Raw genomic sequence first — 26,067 nt, forward strand, 5'->3', positions numbered from 1 at the left:
GAGCGATAGTTAATTCAGATGATGTGGATATCTTGCAGAATGACTTAAATAGGCTGACGGTTTGGGCTAAACTAAATGGCTGCCAGTTTAATGTGGCCAAGTGTAAGGTGATGCACTTCGGAAGGATGAGATCACATGTTGTTTACTATATTAATGGAACTGAACTGCAAGAAGTTGATGAGGCTAGGGACTTGGGAGTTATTATGGACAGAGAACTTAAGTTTCGAGGGCATATTGCAAAGTTACCAAAACTTCACATCAGATTACATGGTTATTGAAGAACACACTGACAAGCAGGGATAAGGAAGTGATTGTCCCACTTTATAAGGCATTAATAAGACCTCATTTGGACTATTGTGTACAGATCTGGTCACCTGGATTTCTTGGCGATGCGGAAATGGTGGAGAGCATTCAGAGGCGGGTTATGAAAATTGTTGCAGACTTGTGGGATGTCTCCTACAAGGATAGATTTAAGGTTTGTGGACTTCAAAAACTAGTTGATAGACATAGGAGAGGAGATATGATAGAGGCATATAAATTATTAAAAGGATTTTATAGGATTGATACTGATAACTTTTTTAAGACCAGTGCAGGAAGGGAGAGAACGAGGGGTCATCCCTGGAGATTGTGTAAGAATGTGGTTAACAAGGGTGTTAAGACTACATTTTTTGCTTGGAGGGTTGTAAATGGGTGGAATGCGTTGCCAGAGGTAGTTGTGAATGCTTCATCTGTGAATGAGTTTAAGGGGAAGTATGACAGGTATTGTGTGAATAACGGTTAGTATGTCAATGTTGGGTCTCCCATGATGAGTCATTTGACTCTATGGAGGCACTTTATATATATATATATATATATATATATATATATATATATAATAATAATAATAATAATAATGTGAAAGTCATATTTTCATATACGAGTAGCCAAAAGATGTCTCACCCCATTCCTGAAAATACTTCAGGTGCAAACTTTGTTTGCTTACACTTGGATAAAGGATTAAACCAAGCATACAATTTCTTGGTATCCTTAATTTATAGTATAACCAAGTGGGAAACCTTCCAACAACTATCTCTAATCCAGAGTATTTTAATAATAAGGTAAGACACCTTTTGGCTACTTGTATATGAAAAATATGGCTTTGGCATTACTTCAACATGTCTGCAAGGAGGTGGGAGAGATTTTGACCGTGAGATGTGGTGATTAATACCCTTGGAGGGTAATGGATGGCAATGCTGTAGCCAATAAAGTTCTAACTGAAGCTCGGCTATTGCTGTTACCCTCTTGCCATGATCAGAGCTTTAATAGCACCTTATCCCTACACTGTCCTCTATAGATAATGGGGAAGATGAAAAGCATTCTTTGCTTCGCCCCTTTAAGCCAGTCCTTATAAGGATGTCTGCAAGGAGATGTACTTCAGATGCAAACTTTGTTTGCTTACACTTGGATAAAGGATTAAACCAAGTATATATATAATTTCTTGGTATCTAATTTATAGTATAACCAAGTGGAAAAACTTCCAACTTTGTACAGTGTTTTTTGTGAGGATAGAAAGGACAAGACGTGAAGGGGAGGGGGTGATTCTGATGATTTCAGAGGAATTATGTCCACAGCAGGAGACATGAAATATGGAAATAGCGACAATGACTAAGAGTCAGTGTAGTGTGAGGTGGAGGTTGATAGGAAGACATGTTATTGGCAAGTTTAATTATGGCAGTATAGATGGGAATGAAGGTACTTCTTACAGTGTCATATAGACTTATTTGTTGTGTCTTTCCATGTGAATGCGTACATCCTTCTAATAGAATATGGTGTTTGAAATGACTAGTCTGTATACTGAATAGAGATTGAACAGGTATTTACCATTATTTTTAGCTTTGCCCTTTTTCCAAATTTTCCTAAAACATTTCTGTGTGCAGTCGAATTTCTGGTTTTGTGACCACATGTTTATTAAAAAACTATTTTTTAAAACTAAACAAATACTAAAAAACAAACCCGACATGTTTCGTTAGTCATCAGACCAACATCTTCAGGAGTAAAGAGAACTAGAAGATTAAAGTACAAACTACAAGAAATTACAAAAATTAGTTAATTTGTTGGTATTATGAACACCAAGAAAGTTCGTTAAAAAATCGAATAGCAGATCTATACAACTGTTAGCTGGAAACAATGCTATTTGATGTCGCATTCAATGTCAGCAGAAGTTTAATGTTTATTAAAAAACAGTTTTTTAATAAACATGTGGTCACAAAACCGGAATAATTCGATTTGCACACAGAAAAGTTTTAGGAAAATCTGGAAATACCAACAAATGAACTAATTTTCATAATTTCTTGTAGTTTGTACTTTAAACTTTTAGTTCTCTTTACCCCTGAAGATGTTAGTCTGATGACTAACGAAACTTATCGGGTTTGATTTTAGTAATTGTTTAATTTTAATAAACATTTGGTCACAAAACTGGAATAATTCGATTGAACTTCTTAACCACAGAAACCTCCCAATGATTTCTATATGTTCTTGTTGGAGATCTATGAATGAATGAATCAATCAAGTGCAACTTTTTCTTTGTGGGCACCCACACGGCTCAGTATTGGGACCTATATTATTTAACCTTTATATCAATGACATTGTCAGTGGATTGCAGGGGGATATTCAGTTGATTGTGCATGATGTGAAGCTGGGAAGGGTTATTAGTAATAGTGCAGATGTGGCAGCACTGCAAGAGGATTTGAATAAGCTAGACAGATGGGCAAATGAATGGTGGTGTCAGTTTAATGCAGCAAAATGTAATGTCTTGAGGTTTGAACACATCGATGGGACACTGCATACTCTATTGGAGGAGATATACTGGAGGAAGTAGGGGAGACAAGAGATTTGGGGTTGATGATTGATAGAAACCTGAAATTCAAAGGGACATATTGCAAAGGTGGTGAAGGTAACACAGAGGATTGCTGCAATAATGAGAAGGATGCTGACCTGCAGAGATAAAAGAGTTATCATTCCGTTGTATAAGACCCTGATCAGACCACACTTAGACTATTGTTCTCAGATCTGTTCCCAGGATTTGATGGAGATAAATTAACTGTGGAAAGAGTACAGAGGCAGATAACAAAGACAGTTTCAGGCTGTGCAATTTTAGTTATGAGGATCGACTGAGGGAATGTGGACTGCAGTGTTTGGTGGATAGAAGGAGGAGAGGTGATATGATTGAGACTTTTAAACTGTTGAGAGGTGGTTACAGGGTTAACACTGTGGAGTTCTTTCGCTTGGTTGAACAGCAGGAAGGAGTGATGACAAGGGGCCATCTCTGGAAGTTACAAATGAAAACTGTGAGCAAGAGGGTGAGGAATGGTTTCTTTGCATGGAGGGTGGTTGAGCCGTGGAATGCATTGCCTGATAGAGTGGTGAGAGCAAGAACAGTCAATGAGTTTAGGGAGTGATATGATAGACTTTGTGTTTCCTAGGAAGGACCTCCCGCAATGAGTCTTTTGACTTCTTGGAGGCCTAAATAAAAATAATAATAATAAAATTGGTTTGAACACTGTGTTGTATGCAGTTAGTTTAGCTAGTTTTTATTGTATCAACCCACCTACATCTTGGTCTTCCTCTGGGTCTTGTTTTTACTATTCTCTCTCTCTCTCTCTCTTATTCCATATAAATTTATTCAGTTGACTTCCTGCCATGCCAGCTTTGCTAATTCTGCTATTTATTTCCAGATTTCTTTTACCATTTTCACTAAAAATTGTGCCTAAATAGCTGAAATGTTTTACTTTTTTCTAATGGTTCTGTATTCAGGATGAAGTTGACATTATCAATGTTTCTGCCTATTTTCATTGTCTTTGTCATGCTGATTTTCATACCAGATTTATTACAGCAGTTATATGGTAAGGGAATCTTGCAGACTTGTCTGGATATGTTTAGGAGTATAACATCATCTGCATAATTAAACGCTGAAGCCGATATCTCCAATCTTGATATCAGGTTTAGTGCTGCTTTCTTTCATAATGTGATCCATGTAGATGATGAACAACAGTGGAGTTAATATCCATCCTTGTCACACACCTGACTTAATATCAAACCATCTTCCTGTACCTCCTTCAATTCTACCTGCTGATTTACAACCTAAAATAGAGACTATGTATTGCTTGATATGATGTCCCATTTACACCATACATCACTGGAGCATTTTGAACAGCTTTCCTCTTGGCACATTTTCATATTCCTTTTTTAGATCTACAAAACTTAAATACAGATTCTTATTATATTCCCATAATTTCTCAACTATTTGTCTTGAAGTGAAAATCTGATCCTGACCACTGTGTATGGCCTGAAACCAGCTTGTTCTTCTTCAGGCCTCTCCTCCACAATATTTCTTTTAGCCATTTCTCAAGAATACTTGCTTAAATCTTACTAGGAACACTCAGTAGAGAAATTCTTTTGTAATGCTCACATTCAGCTTTATTCCCTTTTTTTTATAGATGGGTACTGTGTGCACTCTGTTTGAATTGTGGAATTTGAATCATCGACCCTCTGATGAGGCCTTCTGACTTATGCAGTGTAGCCCTGTAAAACTCTTATATCTCCATATTTTAGCATTTCTAGCAGCTTCGTGAAAAGGCAGCTGAGTATCATCTACTACAGCTGTCTTTCCACATCTGAGGTTTGTGATAGTTTTTCTACTTGATGTACAGGTATATATTCCAAATGTATGACTACTGAGTGTTTTCTACCATCATGATGTTGCTGCTCATTTCAATTAGCAATCTTTCCAAGTAATAACTCTATACATCAAGAATATTTTTATCCTCAGTTTTCATGTCACATTTATTATCTCTAATTCCTTTTGCAGTACTCTTTCCTCCATTTTTGAATTTACTTGAATAGTCTCCGAAATATTTTAACACCTGCCTGATATTTATTTTCAATGTGTTTACCAAATCTTCCCATGACTTTTGTTTAGCTAATTTTATACAATGCTTCATTTTCTTACATTTTTCTCAGTATTCCCTCCCTAAGAGCACAAAGTGACTTACTTGCCAGGAACTTTCGATATGCTTTCTTCTTTTCCTTGACTGTCTCTTTAACTTCCTGAGTCCACCATAGAGTTCCGATTTTTCTATCCTTGCAGATTACCTCACCACATGCTTTTATCTGAATCAAAGTTTTCTTTAAGGGTATTAAGATTAAGGGTTATCACTGAATTTCCAAGGTTTGGTTCTTGAATAATGTTGTTTGTCTTTTTGAGTCTACAGTTCACATCTGATAGCTATTCAAATTTGATTTGTTTCAGAACTTTCTTTCAAACATTTCTTTTCAATATGAAATTCAATTTTATCTTGCTCAACATTAAATGGTGATCATTTCCTATTTCAAATCCACTGTATACTTTTGTGTCCTTAACCAGTGGAAAAACATTACTGTTGACAATAACATAGTCAGTGAGTCAAAAATATATTTATAAAACTGTAAAAAATTAACATAATAAGCAAAATATTTATGTGGAATTTTTACAGTGACTTAGTATTTCTTTGGAAAAAAATTTTTAAAACAATTATATACTTACATATTATCTCCTTTTAATTTTAACAAAATCACATCTTTTATCAATACAATTCCTAGGCCTCAAATTATATTGCTTTTGCCTATTTTCAGTAGAATTATCAACTGCAATTTGTGAGTAATAACTTCCTTGAGAAACATCTGATAAATCATAATATCTGTTATGAATATGTGAAAAATTATTCAGATCTCTTTTATAGCCTTCTAACAGTTTATTCAGCTGTGTGGATTTATTATTTGTTAGTACAAGGTCTTCACTAACAGTTTCAGAAACTTGGTTGTCTTCATTAACAGTATCCAAGCTAGAAGATGTAGTTTTTTTTTAATATTTCTGACATTAACTTTTCTAAAGCACAATTATATCAGGACCTCAATTGTCATGCTGCTTATTTTTTATTATCTCCCTTTTCTTTAGAGAATGTAGGTTTCGACTTATGTACATAGCTATATGATCTCTTGTAATTATTATGGTTTTGCTGCCTTGAACTTTCTGAAGAATTTGATTGATGTCTTGTATTATCACTATAAATCTCCACTTTCTTATTATTTAAGCCAAGAAAACCTTCATCCTTTAATATTCTAATTAAATTATAATAATAAAAATAAAAATTAGAATAATAAAACACTCAACAGGTATGCAATCAGGAATACATATCCATACTTAAAGTAGAAAAAGCCTTCAAAACCCTGAAATGTGGAAAGGTGGCTGGAGTATATGATATTTGACCAGAAATGCTAAGTATGGAGGTATAAAAGTCTTACAATAGCTGCACTGCATAGTTCAGAAGGCATGGACAGAGGGACGAATTCCAGATGATTGGAGTAGAGCTCTCATAGTACCCATATACAAAAAAGGGAAATAAAACTGAATGGAGAATTACAGAGGTATTTCTCTACTGAGTGTTCCTGGTAAGATTTATTCAAGTATACTGAGAAACGGTTGAGAAGGATTGTGGAAGGGAAGCTTGGTGAAGAACAAGCTGGATTCAGGCCAAATAGAGGCTGTCAGAATCAGATTTTCACATTACAACAAACAGTTGTGAAATCGAGGGACTTTAACAAAGATCTGTATTTAAGTTTTGTAGATCTGGAAAAGGCATATGACAAGGTGCCAAGAGAAAAGCTATTCAAAACAGTACAGTCGTATGGTGTCAATGGGGCATTATATCAAGCAATGCTTTATTTGAGTTGTAAGTCAGCAGTTGGAATTGAAGGAAGTACAAGAAGATGGTTTAATGTTAAATCTAGTGTCAGACAAGGATGTACTTTATTCCCTCTGTTATTCGTTATCTATATGGACCACATTATGAAGGAAAGTGGTATTAAACCTGATATCAAAATTGGAAATATTAATCTCAGCTCTACTTTATGCTGATGAAGTTATACTTCTAAATAAATCCGGTACAAGTCTGCACGATTCCCTGACTAAATTGAATAACTGTTGTAATAGATATGGTGAAGGTCAGCAGTAACAAGACAAAGACAATGAAAATAGGTAAAAGCATTGAAAATATCAACTGCATGGTGAATGGAGAACCTATAGAACAAGTAAAACATTTCAGCTACTTAGGCACAATTTTTAATGAAGATGGTAAATTAAATATAGAAATAGACAACAGAATCAACCAAGCTGGTATGGCAGGAAGTCAGTTGAATAAGTTTGTATGGAATAAGAGAGAAAATAGTCAAACACTAAATTAGCTGTATACAACACAGTGTTCGAGTCAGTTTTAATTTACGGATCTGAGAGCTGGGTTAGAAATAAAACACTTGACCAAAGACTGGAGACCACAGATATGAAAGTTCTGAGAAAGATTAGGGGCATGAACAGATGCCATCAATGGCATCTGTTCATGATTATCATATTAAAATTATCATATTAAAAATGAGGATATTAGGAAAGAACTTGACATTGCTAGCATCCAGGAATGTGTTAGCAGTGCTAATCTCAGGTGGTTTGGTCACTTAAACAGAATGGGAGAAGAAAGATTAGGATAACAAGTATTTTTTGCCAGGTTGGCAGGAAAAAGACCTAGAAGAAGACTAAGATATAGGTGTATTGATACAGTAAAAAGTACCTTAGAAGACAGAAATATAAGATCTAATAATGTTGGAGTCTTGACAGGTGACAGATTGATTTGGAGGAAGGTTGTAGATGGGAAGTTAGTGGTGATGTAAGTTTTTCATGTAGAACTATCACATCCTGTACACTCCTTGAGGGTACATGTCAGAAATTTGATGTTGATGCATACCAACCCATCATTTCATAATAAACTATCAGTGAATATTAGTATTCTAGTTGGATTCTTTATATCTTGTATTTTAAAAGCCTTTTTTTCCTAATTTACAATCCCTTCTAAGACTTATTTCTAAAAGTACTAAAACACACGAGAATTTTAATAAATTTTCGTGTGTTTTGGGAACTACACTAGTTTCTGCTAGAAGATCATGAACAAATGAATTTCTTTCTACTATATCCTCAAGATATTCATCAATATCTGAGAAACCCGAGTTAATAAGTGTAGATCTTAACTTATTTGGAAAGTTAGAATTAAACCACGTAGTACAAAAGCAGTTTTTTTTTTTTTTTTTTTTTTTTTTTTTTCGAAAGCAGAATGAACTGGCACATTTTCAGTTTACATGCAAAAATAAAGCTTGTGGCAAGTAAGAATCCCAATTTGACAATTTACCATTAACGAGTTTAGAAAGTGTGTGTTTTAAGATCTTATTTAATCTTTCCCACATTCCATTTCTTTGAGGATGATAGGGTATAGTATAAAGCTTTATATAGTAACTTAATATCTTACATAACTGCAACATTTGTTCTGTTGTAAAGTTTTCTCCTTGATTATATAAATGGTGTACCATATCTATAGATTTTCAGCTTCAAAAATTTATTAGCTATGGTTTTAGCAGTCTGATTCTTCATAAATACTGCTTCTGGAAAGCGTGATAGCATATCAATGGCTACAATGATATACTTATTTCCTTGCTTTGTTGTCGGTAAAGGTCCAGTTATATCAATGGCTACAGCTTGTAATGGTCTAACTGGAATTGAGAAGGGTTGTAGAAATGCTTTACCTCTTCCTAATTTGGATTTGGCATAAATGACAGGATTTCACATGTGAGTTAACATTATTTCTCATCCTTTTCCAAAAATACCTGTCCTTAAATCTGTATCAGGTTCTCTCAGAATCTTGATGAACAGCTCTATCAGAATCATGAGCGGTATAGAGAATCCATATCCAAAGTTTATGATAACTGGAACTAAAATTTTTACTTTTATTTTCTTGTCTTGTCAGGTGTCATCTCCTTCTAGGAAGTTGCTTACCATGAACTTCCATCATATACAGTTTTGTGCTTATCTCTTTTTTGTTTTCAGCCAGCAGTACTGTACTGTCTGTATATCTTAAGTTGTTTATATTTCCTCCTCCTATGTTGACTCCTTTAAATTCTGCTAATTCTTGGAAGTTGTTTTCAGTATAGAGATTAAACAATCTAGGAGAAAGAACACAGCCTTCTCTGATCCCCTTCTTTACTGGGAATTCCTCCGAGGCTATTATAAGCTGCTTCCTTTAATTCATCTTTTAGGCCTACTCTAAACTGATGAAATATAGACCATTCTAAATGTGATTTCTCATCAGCTCAGACACAACTTATGACCTATACTTAGCAATCTATTATATTACTCAGAAACTGTTTCTTTATTACCTTGAATGCATCGATGTAACTTCCATAAGTTTGGACTTGCATCTCTAACTTTTGAAAATTGTGAGATTAATAAACTTGTAAATGTACTGTAATCTATAATGTCTCTTAATCTATAATGAAGCATTCAGGAAAGTTTCTTGCCTTCCTACTAACTTATTTCTAAGAATAATTGAAATTCAGAGACCATTTCCCTATATCTTTAAGTTTCTCTTCATAATTAAAATATGATTCCACATTTTCAATATCATCTCTTGAAAATGTAGGAATAACAAGATTAGGATTAACTGCTTTAAAAATTTCACTATCTTCAATTACATTTAAACTAGTTGGATTAACAACAGCTTCATTCTCACTTTCAGAATCCATTTTCTATTTATTGAAAGAATAAATATAAACTTATTAATTTTTATCCTCTCCTTAATTGTTACCCAGTGATCAACATTCATTTCGGACAAATTATGGAGACTTCAACCATGTTAGAAATAATTATTTTAATTTCCCATTGTTTCAACCTTTTCACTAGAGATCCAACCAGTAGAATAACCTTTGATCAAATCATTATCTGTTTTGCATATTGTTTGAAATGTATTATCATCATATGTGTAATGCTGCTCCAAAAGAAGACAATCTCTAACATCCGACAAAGATATATCCAAATTTATTCCTTCCATATATTGTTCACTTATCTATGCCTCTAAAATGTCAATAATGCCTTAAATAAATTGAGTAAAAAGCCAATGACATTATACATTTTGTCATAAAATTAATAATAATTTAGAGGAGTAGCTTGGAATATTTTCCAGAAATAATATTTATAATAAATATAAACTTTAATACAACATAGAGATATTGAAGTAAAAACCAATCCTATAAATTGACTGCACCAATTTATTATATTTTAATGAGCTTGATTTACTCCAAGTATGTTATTCTCCACCTATATCCAAATTTATTATATTAACGACAGACATAGAGCAAAGCAACAATACGTTTAATTTTATTTTTATTGGTTAGAATGTTTCAGATTGGTATCCATGATGGGTGCATTGACTTCAGGATCACCATGTTGTGGTTTAAAGAATGAAGCTCAATGATTAAAAAAATTAAAACATTTACTGTAAATATGTAATTATATACAAGAGATAATACATACAAAGAATAATTAAATGGCCATTTTAAAAATTACATAAATGAGCTCAATAAAAATCTCTCTCATAATCTGACTTTCACAGTTAATTCAATATGACTGCATGTTGTACAGCAGTATTACCATATTAACACTACTGTAACACAAACTTATAAATAATATACATATGACATTGCTGTGGTATTCTTTAATGATTACAATATACGGTAAGCTAGTTTACTACTTAATTACTTTTAAGTCTCTTAATATCGCTACCACTTAATCACATGGTGGCTTCGACAATACTAAGTATATAATGGCAATACTAAATGTGAACATATCACGTATATACTGTATATGTATAATTTTAAATTACTTTATCAGTTAACACAGGCGTGGCCAACTGCATTCTATTCACGGGCCAATATATGACGAGTGCTAGCGACATGGGCCGCACACTTTTAGACAGAACTTAAATAAAAATAAACTGCATTTTTTCAAGGAAATAGTTATATATATATTGAATTGCTATATTTGTTAAATCATTTTACTAGTTTTACTAGTGGGAGAACAATATAAAATACTTGAAACTGAGTCCTGAAACTGATCACTGTAACCAGAGAAGAGCAAGTGACTTTCACTGATGTGTTACTATGGAGTGCATATAAATCTACCACACTCACTACTACAACTCGCACAGAGAAGCAATAGATTTTATAAATTGAGTAATCTTTTAAAGCAATTTTGATTCCCTGTTGAGAATATAAATTGTTTTCGTCATCAGAAATAATGAATATGACTAGTATATCAATCAGAAAATCTGCAGTCGAAACTAATAGCTAAACTGATAATACATATAATTTGATATAGTTTTTATCCTGCCGTGGGCCGCACAAAAATCATGTTACGGGCTGCATGCGGCCCGCGGGCCTGCTGTTAGCCACCTATGACTTAACACAACACATTCCTCATTAAATAAATTTTTCACCAAACATATATAAAAACTAAAAATAAAATAAAATAAAAAATAAATTAACATAATGGGGAGTGCTGAATGATTTTAATGCGTTCCCATAGAGAGTGTAGTGAGTGCGGAGACTGAACATATTTAAGATGAGGTATGATAAACTCTGTAACAGTGGGACCTCCCACTATGAGTTTCTTGACTCCATGGAGGGTTAATAATAATAAGCAAAACATTTATATCAGAGTTTTGCAATTAAGTCAGAACTAGTCCTGTAAGTCGACTGCACCAATTTGATATATTTTAATGAGCTTCATTTGCTATAAGTATTGAAACATACTATTTGATTTTTAAGACCATGGATTTAATGAACATTTATACAAATCGTCTACTAGTGACATATGATGTCACGCGTCATACATGTGTGTGATGTCATGCGTGCTCTCCAATTTGGCTATCTGTTTTTAAACCGTTACTTCATTCGTTTGTTGTTTGCATTTAACACTAGCATAACCTTTCTCGTCTTGACAAAGCTAGACAGTTACAGCTAGCTAAACTAGTAGACGATTTGTATAAATGTTTATTAAATCCATGGTCTTAAAAATCAAATAGTATGTTTCAATTTTTAATTACAAGGACCAAATAATAACTTTCAGTTTGCTATAAGTATGTTATTTCCCACCTATATCCTACCTATATATTAGATAGTCATAGGGAAAGACAATATATTTAATTTTATTTTAGTTGGTTAGAATATATTTCAGAATCTTATCTGTGATGGTACATTAACTTTAGGATCAGCGTGTTGTGTTTTAAAGAATGAAGCTCAATGGCAGAAAATAAAAATATTTAATGTAAACATATAATTATATACAACAGATAATACAAATAAAGAATAATTAAATGACCATTTTGAGAATAACATAAATGAGCTCAGTGATATTTTCTCATATTCTAATTTTCACAGTAATTCAGTATTGAGCAATAACATGATATATTTTCCAAAATAAACTAAACATAGCATTCAGCTAACAAGTTCTGTACTCTCACTTGGCCATATGGAAATTTCTTTCATGGCATCTTGTTTCTCACTCTTCAGTGTGTTTTCGTTTATTTATTATTTTTTTTATTCACTCATTCAATTAATCTCTTAGATTCCTTAATAGAATAGCCAAAGATCTCACATGACCAATATACTTGAATATGTCTAAATTTCCTTAATGCAGCTACCTGTCAGACTTTCTGTAGTAGGCATGGAGAATAATCACTCAAAAATAGGAATACATTAATTGAACAGTTCCGATATAGGAATATATACAATTTCCTTGATTTTTTAACGATACTTGTGACATAATGATTGGAAATATATACACGTTAGCACAAGAATAATGTTTAATTTGCCAAATATTTCAGTCTGAATATTACAGACCATCTTCAGTGGCTACATAGGAATAGTTTTTAAAAAACAAAGTGGAATACGAACAATTGATCATTCATGCATAGAACGAGCTGCGTGATGTCGTATCGCTAAGTATTAGAAGAGTAAACATTTTTAAAAACATAATTAAAAATATTAATTCAAAAATTCATGTAATGGTCTTAAATAACATTAGACTGATAAAAAAAAAAAAAAAAATGTAATGTGTTATCCTGATTAAAGTTTCCCAAATTTTTGATATAGATATACAGTCATTGCGATTCAAGTTAGGATGTTGAAGTAAGGCCTCTATACTTTCTTTAAATAAATGTTCAAATTTCTAGTGACATCTGTGTAGGAGGAGAGTCTTGAACCAAAGGATGTTGTGGTTCGTTTCTAATCCATGCTGAGCTAATCCAGATTTCTTGGGTTTGTTGTGTTGAATTGATGACTGATGCTCTTGAATTCTTTCTTTTTTTTTTCTCTTTCTATGGAACGTCCAGTTTGTCCGAAGTAAGAAAGATTACAATTACAAGAAACTTGATACACTCCAGGTAGAAACAAGGTTGAGCGTTTATCTTTAGATGAAGGAAAATGGTTGGATAATTTGTTAATAGGTGTATAAGTGGCTGTTAGATCATATTTCTTTAAAATTCTCAAAATTGGCTCTGAAATCCCGGAAATGTAAGGAATTGGAACTTGACGTATTGAATCTTGGTTGTTCTGTGTTGGTTTGTAAGAATCGAAAAGATGTTGTGTACTCTTTTCGGAGAAGCCATTTAGTTTTATGTGATGTTTGATAGTTGAAAGTTCCTTCTGTAATAAATGAGAAGTTGAACAGTTAGTTTTGGCTCGTCGGAGTAAACATTTTGTGACTCCTGTTGTTTGACAAGGGTGATGAGCAGATTCTTTGTGAATATAACGACCTGTGAAAGTTGGTTTTCTGTAAACTGTTGTTGTAAGAATACCAGAAGGTGAACGGATGAGAAGGATGTCTAAAAAGGATAACTTGTCGTCTTTTTCAATTTCCATGGTAAACTTTATACGAGGATGTAAGGAATTGATACTGCTTAAAAAGGAAGGTAAGGAGTCTCTCGTGAGGCCATACAGCAAAGATGTCATCTATATATCTAACCCAAAAGGATGGTTGAGGGAATATAGATGAGAACAGGACTTCTTCCAGATGTTCTAAATAAAAGTTTGCAGGAGAGGGAGAGTGGACTTCCCATAGCTGTTCCTTCCACTTGGTTGTAAAATTTATTTTGACATAAGAAATATCCAGAGTGCATTACGAAATCAAATAGTTTTATAATATCTTTCGGGAAGATGTCAGCTGGTAATTTTAAAGTCTCTTTGAGAGGCGCATTCATATATAAAGATTCTGTATCAAAGGAAACCACACATTGGCAACTCATGCTGTTTTTTGAAAAACTCTTCTGATTTTTAAATAAATTAAAAAACTTCTCTTTACAACCTACAGATTTTATGGCTTCCTTTGATATAGAATCTTTATATACGAATGTACCTCTCAAAGAAACTTTACATTTCTGGGATTTCAGAATCAATTTTGAGAATTTTAAAGAAATATGATCTAACAGCCACTTATACACCTATTAACAAATTATCCAATCATTTTCCTTCATCTAAAGATAAATACTCAACCTTGTCTCTACATGGTGTGTATCAAGTTCCTTGTAATTGTAATCTTTAATAAATTTAGTTTAACCCTTTATCCAAGTGTGAGCAAACAAAGTTTGCGCCTGAAAGTATCTTCAGGACTGGGATAAGGTGGTACAACACTGGGAAACTCATTGCAAAGGTGGAGCAAGCTAACATCACTCCTATCTCAGTATCTCCCATAATGCAAAACACATCTCCTTGCGGATATGTATAATGTTATGCATTAAGGGATGGGCCACTACCCAGACTAGTTTCGACCTTTATTGAGGTCTCTTAAGTGGGAGCCAGGCCCAAGTGGAGATACCAAGAAAAAGCATTAGCAAGGTCATCTCTACCTATAGGAGTTGTCAAACAGTGTGCCACCTTTTTATTAAATTACTCTGGATTTAGAAAAAGATGTTGAAAGTTTATTTTTCACTTGGTTAGACTATAATAAATTTAGTTTAATCCTTTATCCAAGTGTGATCAAACAAAGTTTGCTCACACTTGGCTAATGCAGCTAATGCTTCTGCCTGGTATCTCCACTTGGGCCTAGCTCCCACTGAAGAGACCTCAATAAAGGTTGAAACTAGTCTGGGTAGTGGCTCTTCCCTTAATGCATAACATTATACATATCTGCAAGGAGGTGTGTTTTGTATTATGGGAGATACTGAGATAGGAGTGATGTTAGCTTGCTCCACCTTTGCAACGAGTTTTCCAGTGTTGTACCACCTTATCCCAGTCCTGAAGATATTTTCAGGCGCAACTTTGTTTGCTTACACTTGGATAAAGGATTAAACTAAATTTATTATAGTCTACCCAAGTGAAAAATAAACTTTCAACAAGAAAAAAATTGTAATCTTTCTTACTTTGGACAAACTGGACGTTCCATAGAAAAAAAAAAAAATTCAAGAGCATCAGTCATCAATTCAACACAACAAACCTGAGAAATCTGGATTAGCCCAGCATGGATTAGAAACGAACCACAACATCCTTTGGTCCAAGACTCTCCTCCTACATGGATGTCGCTACAAATTTGAATGTTTATTTAAAGAAAGTATAGAGGCCTTACTTCAACATCCTAACTTGAATCGTAATGACTGTATATTTATATCAATAATTTAGGAAACTTTAATCAGGATAACACATTAATTTTTTTTTTTTATCAGTCTAATGTTATTTATGATCATTATATGAATTTTTTAATTAATATCTTTAATTATGTTTTTAAAAATGTTTACTCTTCTAATACTTAATGATATGACATCACGCAGCTCGTTCTATGTATGAATGATCAATTGTTTGTATTCCACTTTGTTTTTTAAAAACTATTCCTATGTAGCCACTGAAGATGGTCTGTAATATTCAGACCGAAATATTTGACAAATTAAACATTATTCTTGTGCTAACGTGTATATATTTCTATACAATTTCCTTGGAACATATATCACTTGCCTTTCTCTAAACCAGTGTTTCTAACCTTCTTTCATGTGTGCCCCATTTTTTAATATTAGTTTTTGCAGCGTCCCCTCGACTTCCCTCCTCAATTCTTGTGTTGAGACACTGACAAAACCCATAAAAGTTAGCAAAAAAAACAAAAAAAAAACTAGGAATTAATTAAAATTTTTAAATATTCATACAATTTAAATACTTCATCAAATCTTTCAAAAATTGTACAGATCTGGCATCACTGCCCAGATCATTGAATCGTATTTGGCATTTCGGAAACATTCGCGATTTCATCACGGAAAGTATCGAATGTTCTGGAAATGTTTCTGTGAGTATAAATAAGTCTTGAAATGGCAAGACAGCAGTAACACTGCAACAGTCTCCAACAAGGAGAAGTTGATGGTCAGTGCTATTTTACTCCTATTCACAACGACTGTGATACACGCTATAAAAACAATATTTTCCAGTGTAGCAAAATGGATAAATTTTTAATTGGATGTAAGCGGGCATCTGATGACTGTGGAGCATCGATGTCAACAAATTCAGGTTCACTGAATATCACTCCAAAAATAAAATCAAGAAAATATGCAGAAGAATATAACAAACCTTGAGAGTTCTTTTGCTGCCAAACTAAATTGTTTTGAAAAACAAAAATCTATCATTAAAAAAGTTTTGTCTGTAAATGAAAAAGCTTTAGTAGCATCTTACAAAGTTGCATGTAAAATAGCTAGGTGCAAAAAACCCCACACTATCGGAGAAGACCTAATTCTGCAGTTGCAATTGATATTGTGGAAGGTATGCCTTGAGAAAGTTTTACTAAACAACTACAATGCATACCTTTATCAAATGACACTGTTGCTCATCGAATTGGTGATATATGTGAAGATATACAGCAACAACTTTTGTCAAAGCTTTGTGACCAGTTATTCTCAATTCAGCTTGACGAGAAAACAGATAGCAACAAGGATTGTTATTTAATTGCTTAGGTTTGATTTTGCAATGGATTATCAGCAGTTGAAGAGTTATTGTTTTGTAAACCAATAGAAAGAAGAACCACGGCATCTGAAATGTTTGAAATATTGGATGACTTTATATGCAAGGCAAACATACAGTGTAAAATTGTGTAGGAATTTGCACTGATGGTGCTCGAGTTAGGTCTGGATGGTTTAAAAGTTTACAAGCCCTTGTGAGGAAAAAATCTCCACAATGTATTTGGACACACATTGCATGATTCATAGAGAAGGTCTTGCTGCAAAGGAAATGAGTCCTGGTCTAAACATTGTATTAACAACAGTTATAACCGTGGTGAATTATATAAAAATGAAACCCTTAAAATCAAAACTGTTTTCTGAACTTTGCAAAGACATGGCTGGAGCAGAACATTCCACGTTACTGTTGTCCTGTGAGACAAGATGGTTATCACAGGGAAAATGTTTACAATGTATTTACAAATTAAGAGGCAAAATAGCAATCTTATTATTATTATTATTATTATTATTATTAAACAAGACCTCATGGAGTCAAAGACTCATCTAGGAGGTCCTTTTATCTCACACACATCTCATCATACCGGGTCTTAAACACATTCAAACTCCCTGCAGACACCACACTCTCAGGCAAGGCATTCCAATCATTCACAACTCTGCACGAAAAAAACCTGCCTCTCACTCCCCTACTCACACCCTCTTTATACAGTTTCCAGGGATGACCTCTGGTTCTCCCCTGATCTCCCACTATTCGCTGTAGAACTTCTCCACCATTGATCCTATAGCAACCCCTTACCAACTTGTAGGTCTCTATCATATCTCCCCTCTTCCTTCTCTCCACTAGTCTCTGCAAATTACATCTTTTCAATCTTTCCTCATACTCGACATTCCAGAGGTCAGAAACTACCTTAGTCAATTGCCTTTGGACCCTTTCCAACATCTCTTCATCCTTCTGAAAACCAGGTGACCAAATCTGGGCACAATAGTCCATGTGTGGCCTAATCAAAGCCTTATACAATGGAACAAGAATCTCCCTACTTCTACATGTCAGTGTCCTCCTCATCATTCCCAGAAGTCTTTGTGTTGTCTTCACAATTTTGGCGATGTGACCCCTAAATTTTAGATCCTTATCCACTATCACTCCCAGATCTCTTATTTCCTCTACTTCCAACAATATATTTTCACCAAGCATAAATTCTGCATCCCATCTTTGTTTTCCAAATTTTAAAACCTTACATTTTGCAACATTGAACTCACATCCCCATTTGCTTGCCCAATCACTCAATTTATTCAAGTCTTCTTGCAAGGCCACAACATCTTCACTACTCTTTATGGTTCGTCCCAACTTTGCATCATCTGCAAACAACTGAATATCTCCATCCAAATCTTCGCCAATATCATTAATATACAAGTTAAATAGTAATGGCCCTAAAACAGATCCCTGAGGCACTCCACTAGTGACTTTCCTTTTCCTGGATATTGCACCCCCATACACAACTTGTTGATACCTATCAGATAGCCAGTCTCCAATCCAATGCACTAATCTAATATCCAACCCCATCTGCTCTAGTTTGACTGTCAACTTATCATGAGGCACTCTATCAAAAGCTTTTGCGAAATCCAAGTATATTACTGTGTATCCTTCTCCTCTGTCCAAGGAAGCAGTCACTTTATTGTAATAAGTAAGTAGATTACTAAAACACGACCTCCCTTTAGCAAATCCATGCTGTCCATCAAAGATTATACCATTGTTGTCAACCCAACTCTGGATCCTAGTTCTCACAAGCTTCTCCAACAACTTAACCACAACACCTGACACACAGATAGGCCTATAGTTTGATGCTTGAGTTCGATCACCTCCTTTATGAAGTGGCACAATCTTGCCCTCCTTCCACTCTTTAGGGACTTGACCAAGTGCAAGACTCGTATTAAAAAAATATGTCAAGGCAGGTGTCAACTCTCTGGCACATTCCTTCAGAATACGCGGTGATATATTATCAAGTCCCACAGCCTTATTTACATCTAGTTTACTCAACTCCCCAAACACCTCTTGCTCACTTACAGTCAGTCTCTCCTCCCCATCATCAACTGCTCTTAATCTCTCCATGAAGTCACATTCACAAGATTGAAAGATCTTTATGAACTGCTCATTAAGTATCTCCACCACACATTCTGCAACAGCTGTCTTTATACCATTTCCTCCAATCAATGTCATCCTTCCATAATCATTCTTTCTTTTGCTGGCTACATATCGAAAGAACTCCCTAGGATTCTTTTTAGCTTCATTAGCTAACTGCTGTTCATACCTCTCTTTAGCTACTCTCACCAACCAAGTCACTCTCCTTGCCTGGTCTTTGTAGAACTCATGAAATTGGTTACTTCCACTTCTCTTATGCTGCCTCCACAATGCCCTTTTTCTCTGTATTGCATGCTTAATCTCTTTATTCATCCATCTCACACCTAACTTATTTAACCTTCTCACCCGTGGTATACATTTAGACATTGCATCCACTAAATATTTTTTGAAAATCCCCCAAGCTGCATTGATCTCTTTTCCAGCTAACTCCTCATTCCATTCTACACCTGCAAGCTGTCTCCTGAGCTCTTCATAATCACCCCCCTTGTAGTTCCACATATACCCTTTTTTCACAGGGGTCCTTGCACTGCTGGCAACCACCCAAGTAATCACCTCATGGTCACTTTCGCCAATTGGTGGATGATTTGATACCTCATTGATAATTACATCCTCCGATGAGATGACCAAATCCAAGACCCTTAATCCTCTTGTGCCCTCTGTTACATACTGTCTGAGGTAGTTATCCCTCAAAAACTCAAGAAACTCATTTTCTTTACTTCCAGTTGCTATCTCTTCATTCCAATCTATATTGCCATAATTAAAATCACCCATAATGATCATCCTTTTCTTATTTGCTTGGCTTATTTGACTATACATTTCACTATCACCACCATCCACATTACCAGGTCTATAACAACATCCCACCAAGTATTTGAATCTATTCACCTCTATCTCACACCATACTGCCTCAAAACCACTGGCCCCATTTCCCCCTTGCATCTCTACCTTGTATGGACATAACTCTTTCTCTATCATCAATAGCACTCCCCCTCCCTTTTTACCCCTTCTATCCTCACGAAACACATCATACCTTTCCATCTCTATTCCTGTCAGGATGTCATCCTCATCTAACCATGTCTCACTTATTCCGACAATCTCTGGGTGCACAGACGCAATTAGTGCAACCATTTCATCCGCCTTGTTTCTTATACTTCTAGCATTGGTATACAAACACAACAACTCATTTCTGGATCTACAGCTAGTTCCACTGATACCACTCACTCGATGTGATCTCTCCATGCTGGACTGGGGCCATTTCCCTTTCTGCTTCTTCATTTTAGAACCCTTTGCAATTCCATCTGTTTCCTTTTGATCCCTGATCATCCCATTATTTTCCTGCCTACACATTCTCTCACCTCCTCTTGGAGCATCCACCTTTCTCACGCTGTGTATCCCTGTCCACCCTGAGCCTCCCCGTTTCCCTGTTCCTCTTGCACACCCATTCTCTCATTATCTATACTCATACCACTCACTTCCACATTCATTTCCACTCCTTCAATCTCTCCTGTCTTACTCTCCTGCTCTTCCACATCACTCCCCTCTCGATCTGATTCATTCTCTCTATTCACTTCTCTACCTTCCAGCAGCAGTCTCTCCAAGCGACTCACACCATAACCACTCAAATGCAGTCCATCGCTCCCATACAGCTCACTTCGTCCCTCAAACTCATTCCACACATTAACAAACTGTACTCCCATCTCCTCACACATTTCAGCCAGAATATCATTCATAATCCTTGCTCTCCGCCTCATTTCACCACAATCATACCTAGGCAACACACTGACCACCCTTCCTGTCACACTATTCTCCTTTATCTTTCCAAGCAGTCTCCTGACATTCATTCTGACATGCTCCTTGTTCTCTCTCAAATCATTCGTACCAATTAATACAATTAACTCTTTTGCTCGTTCCCGCCTCATATTCAATGCCTCAATCACTCTACTCATTTTACCGCCTGGAAAACATACCTTGTGCATTTTATCCTCTAGCACACCTTTAATAATGGAGTCACCATACAATGCCACTCGCTCATCTTTTGTTAACTCTTTCATGCCATCATGATTTATTTTAATAGTTTTGACCTGCATTCTCTTAATTTCATTCCGCATCCATTTCATTTCTTGCTTCATCCAATCCAATTCACCTTCTGAACCTCGCGACACATTCACTCTATCATTAAATCTTTCTAACTTTCTAACTCTCGACCCTCTCTTCTCACTTTCCCTCTCATTCATCCTTCTTTGTTTCCGTACTTTCGGTCCAACATACGTCCAACTTTCACTGTCATTCTTCTCACTTTCACTCTCACATATCTTTCTTTGTTTCCGTACTTTCGGACTAACATGCGTCCAACTTTCGCTATCATTCTTCTCACTTTTACTGTCATTCATCTTTCTTTGGTTCAGTACTTTCGTTCCAACATGCGTCCAACTTTCGCCATCAGTCATTCTTTTTTCGCAATCATTCATTCTTTCGATTTTTTTTACTTGCGATTTCTGCACCACGCCATTTCTACTTTCATTCGTTCTCTCAATTTCGTTTCTTTCCGCCTCACTTTCGTCCCTTTTAACATCCGTTACGGTTGTCAAATCGCTCTTTTTCTTTTTTCCTGATTTTTTAACATTTTTTCGCCTGTCTTTCCCGCCATCCTCTTTCAAACGTGCACTCACGACACAATCGGTACTAGCACTTTCTGTTATCAACTTCATATTCGCATTCATCAATTCCTCGTTCAGGTCACATTTCGCACACACCCTTCTTCCATCCGCACTAAACATCCACAAATCATTTATGTAATCGAAGGAATACATATAACAGACCTCACACTTAACGAACCTACTGAAATCCAAATTAAAATCATGGAATGACAATGCAGCCGCCATTTTTTTCTCTCTGCAGGTTACTAGGTCTAATATTAACGTTTTCGTATTTAGTTTAAGCAAGAAAAAAAACCCCACACTAATAATATCGGTAGCGTACAACGTTTACAGCCGCTCTTACTTAAACAATTACGCATATATACTTAATTATTCCTAGTAAAACTTATCTGAATCAGGAGCTCTTCAAAGCACATTCGTAGCGCTTGACCCACTCAATCTTGGAAGGGGGAAGATCACGAACCAGCAGAGAAGTTAAGAGACCATTTATTTATGATGAAATTGAGCTACTTGGTGGACATATTTGAGAAACTAAATATATTAAACCTGCAACTCCATGGAAAAAATACACATATCTTAGATTATGAGTGACAAAGTTAATACTTTTTTTTGTAAAAAACTAGAGTTATGGAACAAAAAGATAAAGCAACAAAAATTAGAAGTGTTTGCAAATGTTGATGAATTTATCCAAACCTACAAGGCAGAAGAGCAACACATCAAAGTTTAATTTGCAACTACTGAAAATCATTTAACAATTTTGACAAAGAATTTTAGAAACTACTTATAACCAATGACAATATAATGGCAATGTACAAGTGGGTTATAAACCCATTTCAAATTACCCCTGAAGGTTTCTCAATTGAAGAAGAGGAACAATTTAAAGACATATCAAGTGGCAAAATCAAACAACAATTTGCATCTAAATTGCTGTTTGAATTTTGGGCTGATGTTGATGATGAATTTTCTGCACTAAATTCGAGCTTTTCATGCACTTTTGCCATTTCCAACATCTTATCTTTATGAAATCAGGTTTTCTGCAGTGGCTGCCTTAAAAACAAAATATAGGCAGTTAAATATAGGAAGAGAACTAAGAGTGTCAATTTCCAATGTATCACCATCATATGAAAAGCCTTGCTCTGCGAGATAGGTCCAAGGAAGCCATTAATTTTTATATTTATTGTTATTGTTTAGTTTTAATTAGTTGCTTGGTATATTTTGCAATACTGGTATGTTCCTGTAAGCATAACTAGTTTATTCAATCCAGTAGATTTTATTATTTTATTTTCAGAATGTATTTTATGTTTTTTTTTTTTTATATATATATTTTGTTTTATGTCAATAAATAGTTTCATTAAATGCTTTTATGTTTGAATAAAGTGGTTTTTCAATTTTTGGCTGGATTGTATATACTATACTTCATTTATCAACTCCAGAGTTCCAATCTTTTGGAGTAATTAAAGATACATATGAAAACTTTCCTGTGATAAGTGAAGTTACTCTGCTGTATATTAGAACTCTCTTGGGTTTTCCTTCCTTGCTTGACTCTTTGCTTACCAGCATTCCTGATACTCAGTGACTGTTGTTTTATATAAAAAAACAAAACAAATAAAAAACACCAATACAAACACCAGTAATACTAACCACAGTGGCACACTCAGAAATTTAATCTTGAGGGGAGGGAGTTGAGTAGACGATTTGAGAATACACACTACACATTGCATATGACCTATGACTGAACATTTGCAGTGATCGCCAATACATGGTACTCGTGATCTCCTTTTGGCTGGCTCAGGCAAACAAAGTAGCACTTTGTTCACCCAAGAACTACTTCGTTAGTCTTGCTTTCACAGCAGCTGTGATTCCTGAGAGCTATAGGTAATCCCACCTGCAAGAAAAGGTTGGTCGATTGGTAGAGCCTCTGCTACTAATGGCTCAAGCAAAAAGTTAAGCAAGTTTGGGCGTAGTTAGTAGTTGGACGAGATACAATCGTTTGATGCTGTTGACAGACTCTCTCTCTCGATGAGTCTTTGGATTCCCTGTAGGTATCACATAATAATAATAATTATTATGTGATCGCTAATTCATCAGTAGTATAGAAATAAAAGACACAACACAACATAAATAAAAAAATGAATTTTAATTAGGAAAAGATTTTGGAAAATTTTCTAGTGTTTTTTTTTTTCCTTTTTTTTTTTTTTGGTGGGGGAAGGCCCTCCCCCTCAGGTGCACCACTGACTGAGCATATAATTGCAATACCAAATGCTAACAAATCACATATATATTGTTTATGTATATTTTTAGGTTACTTTATCACATAACTAAACTTATTCCTCATTAAATAAAATTTTTCACTGAACATATTTAAAACTGAAAAAATGAACATAATAATCTAAACATTTATATAAGATTTTTACAATGGCTTAGTACTTTTTTTTTATTTTAAAAAAAATTAAGAAAAAATTTTTAATGAAATATAAATTAAATAAATTATTAAATATAAATATAATAAAAGTTCAACATGATCCAGCATGGTATTGATAATAAATGTGGAATTCATTGGAGACATAAACTAGCACACATGTAGTAGAGTTTTATGCTTGATTTTATATTTACAATATTATTATTATTATTATTCAGGCCTCCATGGAATCAAAAGACTCATCACGGGAGGTCCTTCCTAGGAAACAGAAAGTCTATCATACCACTCCTTGAACTCATTGACTGTTCTCGCTCTCACTACTCTATCAGGCAATGCTTTCCACGGTTCAACCACCCTCCATGCAATGAAACCACTCCTCATCTACTTGCTGACAGCTTCCTTTCGTAACTTCCAGGGATGACCCCTTGTCATCACTCCTTCCCTCTGTTCCGCCAAGCGAAAGAACTCTCCAGTGTCAACCCTGTAACCACCTCTCAACAGTTTAAAAGTCTCAATCATATCACCTCTCCATCTTCTATCTACTAGACTCTGCAGTCCTCAAACCATCTTTATTATCCGCCTCTGTATTAATTTATCCCCTTCAAATCCTGGGGACCAAATTTGAGAACAATAGTCTAATTGTGGTCTGATCAGGGTCTTATACAATGGAATGATAACTCTTTTATCTCTGGGGGTCAGCATCCTTCTCAGTATTGCAGCAATCCTTCACCACCTTTGCAGTATATCCCCTGAATTTCAGGTTTCTATCAATCATCAACCCCCAGATCTCTTGTCTCCCCTACTTCCTCCAGTATGACTCCTCCAATAGAGTATGAAGTGTCCCAAACCTCAAGACCCTACATTTTGCTGCATTAAACCGACACCCGCATTCATTTGCCATCTGTCTAGTTTATTCAAATCCTCTTGCAGGGCTACCATATCTGCACTATTACTAATAAACCTTCCCAGTTTCACATCATCCACAAACAACTGAACAGCAGTTAGCTAATGTGTCAAAAAAAAATCCTAGGGAATTTTTTCATTATGTTGCTAGTAGAAGAAAGAATGATTATCATTGGCGGCTCGTGCATAGGCACTGTGGAACTGCAGCACCCCAATTATTCTCGATATATAAATATATTTATTAATTTATTTATTTTTGCTTGTAATATTTAATTTTATCATCAACAATCCTATACAATTCGCTTATTTTGTATAAAAAATAATAAAAATCCATCTTGTAGCACTTAGGAGAGTGAAGGACGCTAGCAGCACTATGTTTACCACAATGTCATATTGCTATGTGTGCAAGCATATGCACATCATAGTGAGATGTACGCTATTAGCGTAATGCGGCACTGTCCATTGTGCAGTTCCACTGTTGTTTATATGCAGTTTGCACCAGTAGTAGAGTGTTCGTAGTGCTTATCGTGTTTACTCCGTCTCTTTAAATATTTGGACATTACAATTAAAGACATAACATTTGTTATAGTTTTTATTGCGCAATACATCTTTATTAGTAGGACCTGTAGAACATTATTGGAGTTATGATAATGGATTTTATTTTTAAGTAATTTTGAATTACACCAAACTGTATAATTTTATCGATAATAATAATAAATAATATTTTTTCATGAAACAAAACAAGAAGACTAGATTTTATTTTTAAGTAATTTTGAATTACACCAAACTGTATAATTTTATTGATAATAAACAATTTTTTTTCATGTTTAATTTTTTGAAAAAATTTTACCATCCAGACATGTATACACTGCACTTAAGTGTGTATGTATATTTCGAAAGTTGCAGCACCCCCCCCCCCACACGATTTCAAGCCATGAACCGCCACTGATGATTATTGAAAGATAGCATTGATTGGTGAAAATGGAGGAATGATAACTGCTGCAGAGGATATAGTTGAGGTATTTAACGAGCAATTTATAAAGCTATTTCATTCTTGCGAATGTGACAACATGCAGAATTTGA

At 34.8% G+C, this 26,067-nt stretch overlaps 1 protein-coding gene across 1 annotated transcript in view; it reads left to right on the forward strand.

The window, feature by feature from the left end:
- Ocrl (Oculocerebrorenal syndrome of Lowe) overlaps positions 1-26,067 on the forward strand; it is a 537,079-nt gene that overhangs the window by 102,348 nt on the left and 408,664 nt on the right. The gene's annotated exons all lie outside the window — the stretch shown is intronic.

Source organism: Typopeltis vanoorti, chromosome 8 (genome assembly GCF_054136105.1).
Source record: "Typopeltis vanoorti isolate ZY-2024b chromosome 8, IOZ_Tvanoo_1.0, whole genome shotgun sequence".
NCBI lineage: Eukaryota > Metazoa > Arthropoda > Arachnida > Uropygi > Thelyphonidae > Typopeltis > Typopeltis vanoorti.